Source organism: Symphalangus syndactylus, chromosome 13 (genome assembly GCF_028878055.3).
Source record: "Symphalangus syndactylus isolate Jambi chromosome 13, NHGRI_mSymSyn1-v2.1_pri, whole genome shotgun sequence".
In the NCBI taxonomy this organism is placed as follows: Eukaryota; Metazoa; Chordata; class Mammalia; order Primates; family Hylobatidae; genus Symphalangus; species Symphalangus syndactylus.
In genome coordinates this window covers 29,561,651-29,573,382 of record NC_072435.2, presented here as the reverse complement: position 1 = coordinate 29,573,382, position 11,732 = coordinate 29,561,651, and positions in this window count along the sequence as shown.

Genomic DNA, 11,732 nt, shown 5'->3' with positions numbered 1-11,732 from the left:
ACCACTGCACTCCAGCCTGGGCAACAGAGTGAGACTCCGTCTCAAAAAAAAAAAAAAAAAATTAGCCGGGTGTGGTGACGTGCACCTGTAATCCCAGCTATTTGGGAGACTAAGGCAGGAGAATCGATTGAACCCGGGAGGCGGAGGTTGCAGTGAGCTGAGATCGCGCCATTGCACTCCAGCCTGGGCAACAAGAGAGAAACTCCATCTCAAAAAAAAAAAAAGAAAAAGAAAAGAAAACACCCGAAGCTGGTGATCAGCAGCTTCCCAATAAGATCTCGGGAGTTCAGCGAGTGGGCACAAGCATGTGCACTAAGAGGCAAAATAGCAGAGTTTAATTGGTACGTGACCTCCTGAGGAGATTCGGTGGGTAAGGGAAGAACGCCTCAAGTGAGCACGCGTACAACTCCAGCAAACACACTGTGCGTGCTCCCCACCCAGGCGCTGGCAGGCCACCGCCTAAGTGGACAGCCCACCCCAAGGGAGGAACTGGGGAGAAGGGACGCAAGACCCCAGAAGTGTGCCAACATATAAAACCCCAACTCAAAAGGTCAAACTGCACGCTTGTCTTTCATGTTGCCCGCTTAGCCCTCTTCCAAGTGTACTTTCATTCCTTCTGTCCCTGCTATAAAGCTTTTTAATAAACTTTCTCTCCTGCTCTAAAGGAGAGCCTGTTGCCCAGTCTGCCTTGGTCTTTCCTTCTGCCTATTCCCCTCAGTCGAATTCTTTCTTCTTAGGAGACAAGAATTGAGGTTGCTGCAGACCCATACGGATTTGCTGCCAGTAACAGGGTTCGGGCTTGGGAGGTGTTAAAGAACACAGGAGGGGCCAGATGCGGTGGCTCACGCCTGTAATCCCAGCACTTTGGGAGGCCCAGGCGGGCGGATCACCAGGTCGAGAGATCGAGACCATCTGGCCAACATGGTGAAACCCCATCTCTACTAAAAATACAAAAATTAGCTGGGCGTGGTAGCAGGTGCCTGTAATCCCAGCTACTCGGGAGGCTGAGGCAGGAGAATCACTTGAACCCGGGAGGCAGAGGTTGCTGTGAGCTGAGATTGCACCACTGCACTCCAGCCTGGTGACAGAGTGAGACTCCGTCTCGAAGAAAAAAAAAAAAACGCAGGAGGAGGGCTGAGTGTGATGGCTCTTTCGCCCAGGCTGCAGTGCAGTGGCGCCATCTCAGCTCACTGCAACCTCCGCCTCTTGGGTTCAAGCAGTCCTCCCACCTCAGCCTCCCAAGTGGGATTATAGGCACACGCCACCACATCCAGCTAATTTTTGTATTTTTAGTAGAGATGGGGTTTTGCCACTTTGGCCAGGCTGCTCTGACCTCAAGTGATCCTTCCACCTCGGCCTCCCAAACTTCTGGGATGACAGGTGTGAGCCACTGTGCCCAGCCAATAGCTTTCACATTACAAAAGCCCAAGCAGAAGCTGGCAAGCCGCCAACAAGTTGCACTAATTCATCAATAAATATTTACTGAGCTCCTTACTGCGTTTGCAAATTCCAAAGCAGAAGTTGGACAGACACCTAAAAGCCTGCCCTGTCCCTCACCAGAAAGGGACAAAAGGAAGCCGAGCAGGACAGGAGCCACTTAAGTCCCCTAAAGAAGGGGATCGCATACCCCAGCACCTCAGACAGTATCCAGTGCACAGCACATGTTCCTTATGGTTTGACTTGTGACAAGTCCCTGGCCAAGTTTCCTTGTTTTATTTTTTTGAGACGGAGACTCTGTCTGTCACCCAGGCTAGAGAGCAGTGGTGCGATCTCAGCCCACAACCTCAGCCTCCCAGGTTCAAGTGATTCTCTTGCCTCAGCTTCCCGAGTAGCTTGGACTACAGGCGCCTGCCACCACTCCTTGCTAATTTTTGTATTTTTAGTAGAGACGGGGTCTCACCATGTTGGCCAGGCTGGTCTCGAACTCCTGACCTTAGGTTATCCTCCTGTCTCAGCCTCCCAAAGTGCTGCGATTACAGGCATGAGTCACTGCACCCAGCCTCCCTTGGCCAAGTTCATATGTTAAAGTCCTAGCCCCAAGTAGGACCTCAGTCCATCACCCAGGCTGGAGTGCAGTGGCACAACCTCGGTTCACTGCATCCTCCACCTCCCGGGTTCAAGTGATTCTCCTGCCTCAGCCTCCTGAGTAGCTGAGATAACAGCAGCACACCACCATGCCTGGCTAATTTTTTTGTATGTTTAGTAGAGACGGGGTTTCACCGTGTTGTCCAGGCTGGTCTGGAACTCCTGACCTCAAGTGATCCTCCCACCTCGGCCTCCCAAAGTGTGGGGATTACAGGCGTGAGCCACCGTGCCCAGCCCTGGTCAGTCTTGAGGTCTGTGTTGATGTTAAACACTGGTCAGCTGGGCTTGAATTACAATGGCAGGAGGATATAATGAGGCATGTCCAGCCACCCAGTCCCATCCTGGGCTGAACTAGTGTTTCAGGTTTACTTTAGAATGCCCTTGGTCTAGAGGGAGGGTCCATTCAGTTACTTGGAGGACTGAGAATTTTATTTGTGGTTCACAGTAAGATAATTGCAGGTGTAACTGGTTAAGTCCAGGTTATACTGGAGTAGGGTGTATGGTGTCCCTAATCCATTATGATGGGTGACCACACAGACACCCAAGAAAGGAAAGCCACATGATGACAAAAGCTGAGATTAACTCTGGGCCTCCAGAACTAAGGGAGAATAGGCTGGGCGCGATGACTCACACCTGTAATCCCGGCAATTTGGGAGGCCGAGGCGGGTGGGTCATCTGAGGTCAGAAGTTTGAGGCCAGCCTGCCCAACATGGCGAAACCCCATCTCTACTAAAAACACAAAAATTAGCCGGACATGATGGTGTATGCCTGTAATCGCAGCTGCTTGGGAGAATTGCTTGAACAGGAGGCGGAGGCTGCAGTGAGCCAAGATCACTCCAACCTGGGAGACAGAGTGAGACCCTGTCTCAAAAAAAAAAAAAAAAACTAAAGGAGAATGATTTTCTTTTGCTTTGAGGGACCCAGTTGTGTGTTACCTTCTTAGAGCAACCCGGGAAACACATACAGCGTCTAATGCATATTAATTGAATGGATTGTACAAACGGAGCGAAAAGAGAACTCCATGGCTTAGCAGGAAAGCAGCTTAGAGACTAAAGGTTTCAGTGTCCCCAACTGGCACAGGGCCAGTAGTCCTGGAGATGATTTCATGGACATTGTCCCAGGAAGTAAAACTCTGGAAATACTTTCATTCATTCAACAATATGGTCATGGGTCACTTAACAATAGGGATGTGTTCTGAGAAATGTATTATTAGGCAATTTCATGTTGTATGAACATCATAGAGTATATTTACACAAACCCAGATGGGGTGTGTGTGTGTATATATATATTAAATTCATATTTTTTTATATGGAAAACCAAATCTCCCAGCACCACACCATTATTGAATATCAGTTATCTCCTGTACTTCATCTGCAATGCCAATATGGAGTGCCAGAGATGGTTTCTATATATGCTCTATTATATTTTATTTGTTTATTTTTGAGACAGAGTCTCGCTCTGTCACTCAGGTTGGTGTGCAGTGGTGCAAACACAACTCACTGCAACCTCTGCCTCCCAGGCTCAAGTGATCCTCCCGCCTCAGCCTCCCGGGACCACAGGCACTCACCGCCACACTTGGCTAATTTTTGTATTTTTTTTTTTTTAGAGACGGGGTCTCACTATGTTGCCCAGGCTGGTCTTGAACTCCTGGGTTTAAGGGATCCTCTTGCCTCAACCTCCCAAAGTGCTGGGTTATAGGCGTGAGCCACTGCACCCAGCCTATTTATTTATTTTTGAGACAGAGTCTTGCTCTGTCACCCAAGCTGGAGTGCAGTGGCTCGATCTCAGCTCACTGCAACCTCTGCCTCCTGGGCTCAAGAGATTGTTGTGCCTCAGCCATCTGAGTAGCTGGGATTTATAGGCGTGCTCCACCATGCCTGGCTAATTTTTGTATTGTTAGTAGAGATGGGGTTCGCCATGTTTCCCAGGCTAGTCTCAAATTCCTGGCCTCAAGTGATCCGCCCTCCTTGGCCTCCCAAAGCGCTGGGATGACAGGCATGAGCCACCGTGCCCAGCCAAATTTTAAAGAAAACAGGATATCAATTTATATCTCAAGGCAAAGAGAAAGAATGTAAGTTCTTTTGTTGTTTTTGAGACTGGTTCTCCCTCTGTTGCCCAGTCTGATCTCAAACACCTGACCTCAAGAGATCCTCTCACCTCCAGCCCCTAAAGTGTTGCGATTATAGGCGTGCTGGCCTACTTTCTCTTCTGGTTTTCTTTCTTTTCTTTTCTTTTTTTCCTTTTTCTTTTGAGATGGAGTTTTGCTCGTTTTGCCTAGGCTGGAGTGCAATGGCATGATCTCGGCTCACCACCACCTCCGCCTCCCAGATTCAAGTGATCCTCCTGCCTCAGCCTCCTGAGTAGCTGGGATTACAGTAGCCCACCACCACGCCCGGATAATTTTGCATTTTTAGTAGAGACGGGGTGGTGGGGGGGGCAGGGGGTGTTTCTCCATGTTGGTCAGGCGGGTCTGGAACTCCCAACCTCAGGTGATCCGCCCGCCTTGGCCTTCCAAAGTGCTGCGATTACAGGTGTGAGCCACCGTGCCCAGCCCTACTTTCTGTTTTTTATCTGGATTACTGAGTCCATTTACAGATAAAGCTGAGAAAGCACGTGGAGTTTCCAGGACTGGCCTAAGCCTCACCTATATAAAAAGCAGGCACAGCTGGAAGGCAGAGCGCCTGGATCCCAGAAATCAAGCATGCCATTCCCAGGCTGAATCCCTGATCCCCTAGACCAGTGGCAAAGCCCAAGAGGGGAATGCTCAGGGACAGGCTGTCAAAAGCGCCCACACTCAGCCTGGGCTGCAAGGCACACTTTACTGTCAGTTCTGCTTGGCTCAGTCAGCAATGTGAGTCTTTTCTTGTCTAAATGCATGAAGAAATGAGGATAAAATTTGCTCCCTGTGGTAATAACCATTCATTCTAACCTTGTCAGTTATCTTCAAAATTGTAGCTATTGCCGGTAACTACTTAGTTATCCCATGACCAAAGGTCAAGTGTTTTCTCACCTTAGAAAGTAACCCTTGTGGGCCCGGCGCGGTGGCTCACGTCTGTAATCCCAGCACTTTGGTAGACCGAGGCGGGTGGATCACCTGAGGTCGGGAGTTCAGGACCAGCCTGACCAACATGGAGAAACCCCGTCTCTACTAAAAATACAAAATTAGCCGGGCGTGGTGGCACATGCCTGTAATCCTAACTACTCGGTGGGCTGAGGCAGAAGAATCGCTTGAACCTGGGAGGCAGAGGTTGTGGTGAGCCAAGATCGTGCCATTGCACTTCAGCCTGGGCAACAACAGCAAGACTCTCTCTCAAAAAAAAGAGAAGAAAGTAACCCTTGGACCTTCAAAAGCCAAAGAGATCAGGGAGTTTAGTGCAAAAGAGAGCAGAGGATTAGACCCCACCCTCAACTCTTGGGGCTCCATGAGGAAGACAGAAGACCCCAAAAAGGAAGTCTGTGGTGCTTTAGCTGGGCTCCTCAAGGAGTCTCAGAATCACTAAAAGTCTTTTTTTTATTTTATTATATATATATATATTTTATTATACTTTAAGTTCTAGGGTACCTGTGCACAATGTGCAGGTTTGTTACATATGTACACATGTGCCATGTTGGTGTGCTGCACCCATTAACTCATCTCTTTTAAATCTCTTCATGTGCTATTGAAGGAGACAAAACGAAGAAAGAGTAGAGGTAGATGGGGAAACAAGTCTTTTTTTTCTTTTTTTGAGACAAGGTCTTGCTCTGTCGCTTAGGCTGGAGTGCAGTGGCACCATCATGACTCACTGCAGCCTCTATCTTCTGGGCTCAAGTGATCTTCCCACCTCAGCCTCCAAAGTAGCTGGGACCACAGGCATACATCACCATGCCTGGCTATTTTCCACATTTTTAGAAGGCTTGGCGTGGTGGCTCATGCCTGTAATCCCAGCACTTTGGAGGCCAGAACAGGTGGATCACCTGAGGTCAGGAGTTCGAGACCAGCCTGATCAACTTGGTGAAACCCCCATCTCTACTAAAAATGCAAAAATTAGCCGGACGTGGTGGCGCACGCCTGTAATCCCAGCTACTCGGGAGGCTGAGGCAGGAGAATCGCTAGAATCTGGGTGGCAGAGGTTGCGGTGAGCCGAGATTGTGCCATTGTACTCCAGCCTGGGCAACAAGAGTGAAACTCTGTCTTGGAATAAATAAATAAATAAAAATAAATTAAATAATAATAGATAAAATTTTGGCAGAGATGGCTCTTGCTATGTTGTCCAGGGTGCTCTTGAACTCCTGGCCTCAAGCGATCCTTCAGCCTCAGCCTCCCACAGTGCTGGGATTACAGGCATGAGCCACCACAGCCGGCCCACCAATTTATTTTATAAGCCAACTAGTTCACATACGTTTTTTCCCGTTAATCCAATTTTGGAAAGGGAAAAAGACAAAGACTTTTACCACCTTTACTGGACCGGGTCCCACAGGCAGAGATCCAAGGAGCTGGTAAGAAATCTTACTTTTTTCTGCCAGCTATTTATCATTTGTCCCAGAAAACCATCTGTAGGTCCCGAAACAGAGTGATTTGATTTGCATCCTGCTCACAGTGCCAGAACTGCAGGGAAGTTAAAATGTTTCCCCTGGAGGTTAAAAAATTTGAGTCTATATAAATCAAACTAGTAATAGCCAGGTAGCAGGAGAAAGGAATACACACTTTATTATGTGCACACGGGACTCACAGAAAATACGCAAACTCAGAGAAAGGGCCAGATGGCTGAAGTTGTTTTTTGAGACAGAGTTTCGCTCTTGTTGCCCAGGCTAGAGTGCAATGGTGCGATCTCGGCTCACCGCAACCTCTGCCTCTTGGGTTCAAGCGATTCTCCCGCCTCAGCCTCCTGAATAGCTGAGATTACAGGCATGCACCACCATGCCCGGCTAATTTTGTATTTTTAGTAGAGATGGGATTTCTCCATGTTGGTCAGGCTGTTTTCGAACTGCCGACCTCAAGTGATCCACCCGCCTCAGCCTCCCAAAGTGCTGGGATTACAGGCGTGAACCACCGCGCCTGGCTGAGCCACCGTGCCCGACAAAGTTTTTATATCACTCTGAGGTTAAAGAAGAATCAGGGCTTGGGGACTGGTGAGACAGGTTATGGAAGAGAGAGAAGAAAGACCTGGCTACGGAGGGCAGTCTTTTAATGCAGATGAAACCCTCATGGGTAGGGGCTCTCAGAAAGAATAAATTTAAGTTTCTTTTCTTTTTGAGATGGAGTTTCCCTCTTGTTGCCCAAGCTGAAGTACAGTGGCATGATTTCTGCTCACTGCAGCCACCCCTCCTGAGTTCAAGCGATTCTCCTGCCTCACCCTCCCAAGCAGCTGGGATTACAGGCACATGCTACCAAGCCCGGTTAATGTTTTGTATTTTTAGTAGAGACAGCGTTTCACCACATTAGCCAGGCTGGTCTCGAACTCCTGACCTCAGGTGATCCACCTGCCTCAGCCTCCCAAAGTGCTGGGATTACAGGCATAAGCCACCATGCCAGGCCTTTAAAAAAATTTTTTTTGACACAGAGTCTTGCCCTGTCACCCAGGCTGGAATGCAGTGGTGCGATCTCAGCTCACTGCAACCTCTGCCTCCTGGGCTCAAGTGATTCTCATTCCTCAGCCTTCTTAATAGATGGGATTACAGATGTGCACCACCACGCCTGGCTAATTTTTGCATTTTTTGTAGAGACAGGGTTTCACCATGTTGCCCAGGCTGCTCTCAAACTCCAGTCCTCAAATGATTCACCTGCCTCAGCCTCCCAAAGTGCTGGGATTATAGGCGTGAGCCACCTCACCCTGCCCGTCCAGAAAGAGTAAGTTTCTTTCTTTGTTTTTTTTTTTTTTTTTGAGAGGAGTCTCACTATGTTGCCCAGGCTGGAGTGCAGTGGCGCAATCTCGGCTCACTGCAAGCTGTGCCTCCCGGGTTCACGCCATTCTCCTGCCTCAGCCTCCAGAGTAGCTGGGACTACAGGCACCTGCTACCACGCCCAGCTACTTTTTGTAGTTTCAGTAGAGACGGGGTTTCACTATGTTAGCCAGGATGGTCTCGATCTCCTGACCTCGTCATCCACCCGCCTCGGCCTCCCAAAGTGCTAGGATTATAGGCTTGAGCCACTGTGCCTGGCCTACAATTTTTTTTTTTTTTTGAGACGGAGTCTCGCTCTGTCACCCAGGCTGGAGTGCAGTGGCATGATCTCAGCTCACTGCAAGCTCTGCCTCCCGGGTTCACACCATTCTCCTGCCTCAGCCTCTTGAGTAGCTGGGACTACAGGTGCCTGCCACCATGCCCAGCTAATTTTTAAAAATTTTTTTAAAAATTTTTAGTAGAGACGGCGCTTCATCATATTAAGCAGGATAGTCTCGATCTCTTGACCTCATGATCCACCTGCCTTGGCCTCCCAAAGTGCTGGGATTACAGGCATGAGCCACCGCACCCGGCTTTTTTTTTTTTTTTTTTTTTTTTTTTTTTTTGAGATGGAGTCTCACCCTGTCACCCAGGCTGGAGTGCAATGGCACGATCTCGGCTCAGTGCTACCTCTGCCTCCCAGGTTCAAGCGATTCTCCTGCCTCAGCCTCCCTAGTAGCTGGGATTACAGGCGCAGCCACCATGCCCACCTAATTTTTTGTATCATTTGTAGAGACGGGGTTTCACCAGGGTTGGCCCGGCTGATCTCAAACTCCTGACCTTGTGATCAACCCGCCACCCTCTCAAAGTGCTGGGATTACAGGCATGAGCCACTGCACCAAATCTAATCTTATTAACTGTCAATCTAATCTTATAACTGTATGTTAGCCTTTGTGTGCAAAATGCTCACGATCTCCATTTTTTTGTTGTTGTTGTTGGTTTTTTTGTTTGTTTTGTTTGTTTTAGACAGAGTTTTGCTCTTTTGCCCAGGCTGGATGCAGTGGTGCGATCTCAGAACACTGCAACCTCCACCCTGCCCCGCCTCTGCCTCCCAGGTTCAAGCGATTATTCTGCCTCAGCCTCCCAGGTAGCTGAGATTACAGGTGCTTACCACCACACAGCCCGCTAATTTTTGTTTTTGTTTTTTGTTTTTTTTTTTTTTAGTAGAGATAGGGCTTCACTATATTGACCAGGCTGGTCTCGAACTCCTGACCTCAAATGATCCACCTGCCTTGGCCTCCCAAAGTGCTGGGATTACAGGCGTTAGCCACCGCGTTTGACCTCTCCATTTTTACCTGTATAAATGAGTCCCACTTTTCCCCATAGTGGAAGCACTGATCACCATTCTTCGGTGTCCTTGTGTCCCTGGACAGCTACCTTCACACATTTGTGTTTGAATAAACTTTTTTTTTTTCTTGAGACAGAGTCTCGTTCTGTCGCCCAGGCTGGAGTGCAGTGGCGTGATCTCGGCTCACTACAACATCCACCTCCCAGGTTCAAGCGATTCTCGTGCCTCAGCTTCCTGAGTAGCTGGGACTACAGGTGTGCACCACCACACCCAGTTAATTTTTGTATTTTTAGTAGAGACTGGGTTACAGCATGTTAGCCAGGCTGGTCTCAAACTCCTGGTCTCAAGCAATCTGCCCGCCTCGGCTTCCCAAAGTGCTGGGATTACAGGCGTGAACCACTGTGTCCAGATTTATTTTTTAATTTTTCAGAGGCAGGGTCTTTCTCTGTCATTCAGGCTGGAGTGCAGTGTCAGGATCATAGCTGACTCTGGACCTCCTTCCTAGGCTCCTCTTGCCTCAGCCTCCCAAGTTGCTGGGACTACAGACACGTGCCACCATGGCTGGCTAATTTTCTTTATTTTTTGTAGAGAGACAAGGTCTCGCTATGTTGCCCAGGCTGGTCCTTAACTTCTGGCTTCAAGCTATGCTCCTTCCTCAGCCTCCTGAGTAGCTGGGATTACAGGTGCACGCCCCCGTGCCTGGCCCCCGTGCCTGGCCCCCATGACCAATTTCAAGCTACCAATATGAGATCATTGAACATGCAATTGGAAAGAAATGCACAGTATTACATCGTTCTATAGTCAGCCTATTACAAAGACATAATAAATGTAAATAGTCCGGGCAAGATGGTTCATACCTGTAATCCCAGCACTTTGGGAGGCTGAGGCAGGAGGATCGCTTTGAGCTCAGGAGTCTGAGGCCAGCCTGGGTAACATAGTGAGACCCCATCTCTACAAAAAAAACACCAAATTCGCTGAGTGTGGTGGCGGGCACCTGTAGTCCCAGCTACTCAGGAGGCCAAGGCAGGAGAATCACTTGAGCCCAGGAGGCGGAGGTTGCAGTGGGCACGTACATTGGCACACAAATTGGCAGATACTACCATACAGTGTGTTTTTTTCTCCAGAGAACTGGCTGGTAAGTGTTTACCATAGTAAGAAGGCTTACTATAGAATAATGTAATACTGTGCATTTCTTTCCAATTCCATGTTCAATGATCTCTTATTGGTAGCTTGAAATTGGCCGTGGTGGCCAAGCATAGGGGCATGCACCAGTAAGGGAAAGCTGAAATGGAAAGCAGAGGGTTTAGGGCAGCAGTCCTGAATTCCGGAGTGCTGTCCCCTGGGGGAGTTATGGGAATCTGGGGGGGTTGTTTTTAGTTGTCACAGTGGAGGTCTTAGGATGCTACCACAGCGTTTATGCGGCTGGGCTCAGCGACAATAAAAGTTACGCAATGAAGGTTTGTCCTGCATTCTCATGACTTTGTTTTATTTTTGAGACAGAGTCTTGGTCTGTCATCCAGGCTGGAGTGCAGTGGTACCATCTCGGCTCACTGCAACCTCTGCCTCCCAGGTTCAAGGAATTCTCCTCCCTTAGCCTCCTGAGTAGCTGGGATCACAGGAGTGCACCACCATGCCCAGCTAATTTTGTATTTTTAGTAGAGATGGAGTTTCACTAAAAAAAAAAATGGTGACCAGGCTGGTCTCAAACTCCTGACCTCAGGTGATCCTCCTGCCTTGGCCTCCCAAAGTGCTGGGATTGCAGGCGTGAGCCACTGCGCCCAGCTCATTCCCATGACTTTGGAACATCTGTGGGAAATTCATGGAGTTGGAAAGTCTGTTACTAAGCCTCTGAGCCCCAAATCTGTTTTGCGTATTTTATGACAGCTCACCTCCCCACTCCCTCGCCCCACCCTGTTTCTTTTTTCCTTGTCACTGAATCACAGGGAAACAGGTCGTTTGTCCTGTAGACGGGCTCACCTTCTGGACTGGGCTGATTGCTGCCTCATGGTGTCCTTTCACTGGCAACTTTATCATCCTGTTTTCTGCAAATTGGTGGTTAGAGTGGGAAGCTTGATCTGATTTTTTTGCTTGTTTGTTTTAAGGGAGCTCCGTAGCTGGTAGTTAGCTTCCTGCTGCTTAGCTGAAGCTGGGGAGTGGCTGCTGGTTTCTCTTTCCTCCTGTTAGGACTGCTGAGAGCTCTGGTAGTGCCTGCCTCTTCTCAGTAAAATTCCTCATCCATCTTTTTTTTTTTTTTTTTTTTTTTTTTTTTTTTTTTGTGGCAGAGTTTTACTCGTTTCCCAGGCTGGAGTGCAATGGCGTAATCTCAGCTTACTGCAACCTCCGCCTCCCAAGTTTAAGCGATTCTCCTGCCTCAGCCTCCCAAGTAGCTGGGATTACAGGTGCACGCCACCACGCCCCGCTAATTTTTGCATTTTTAGTA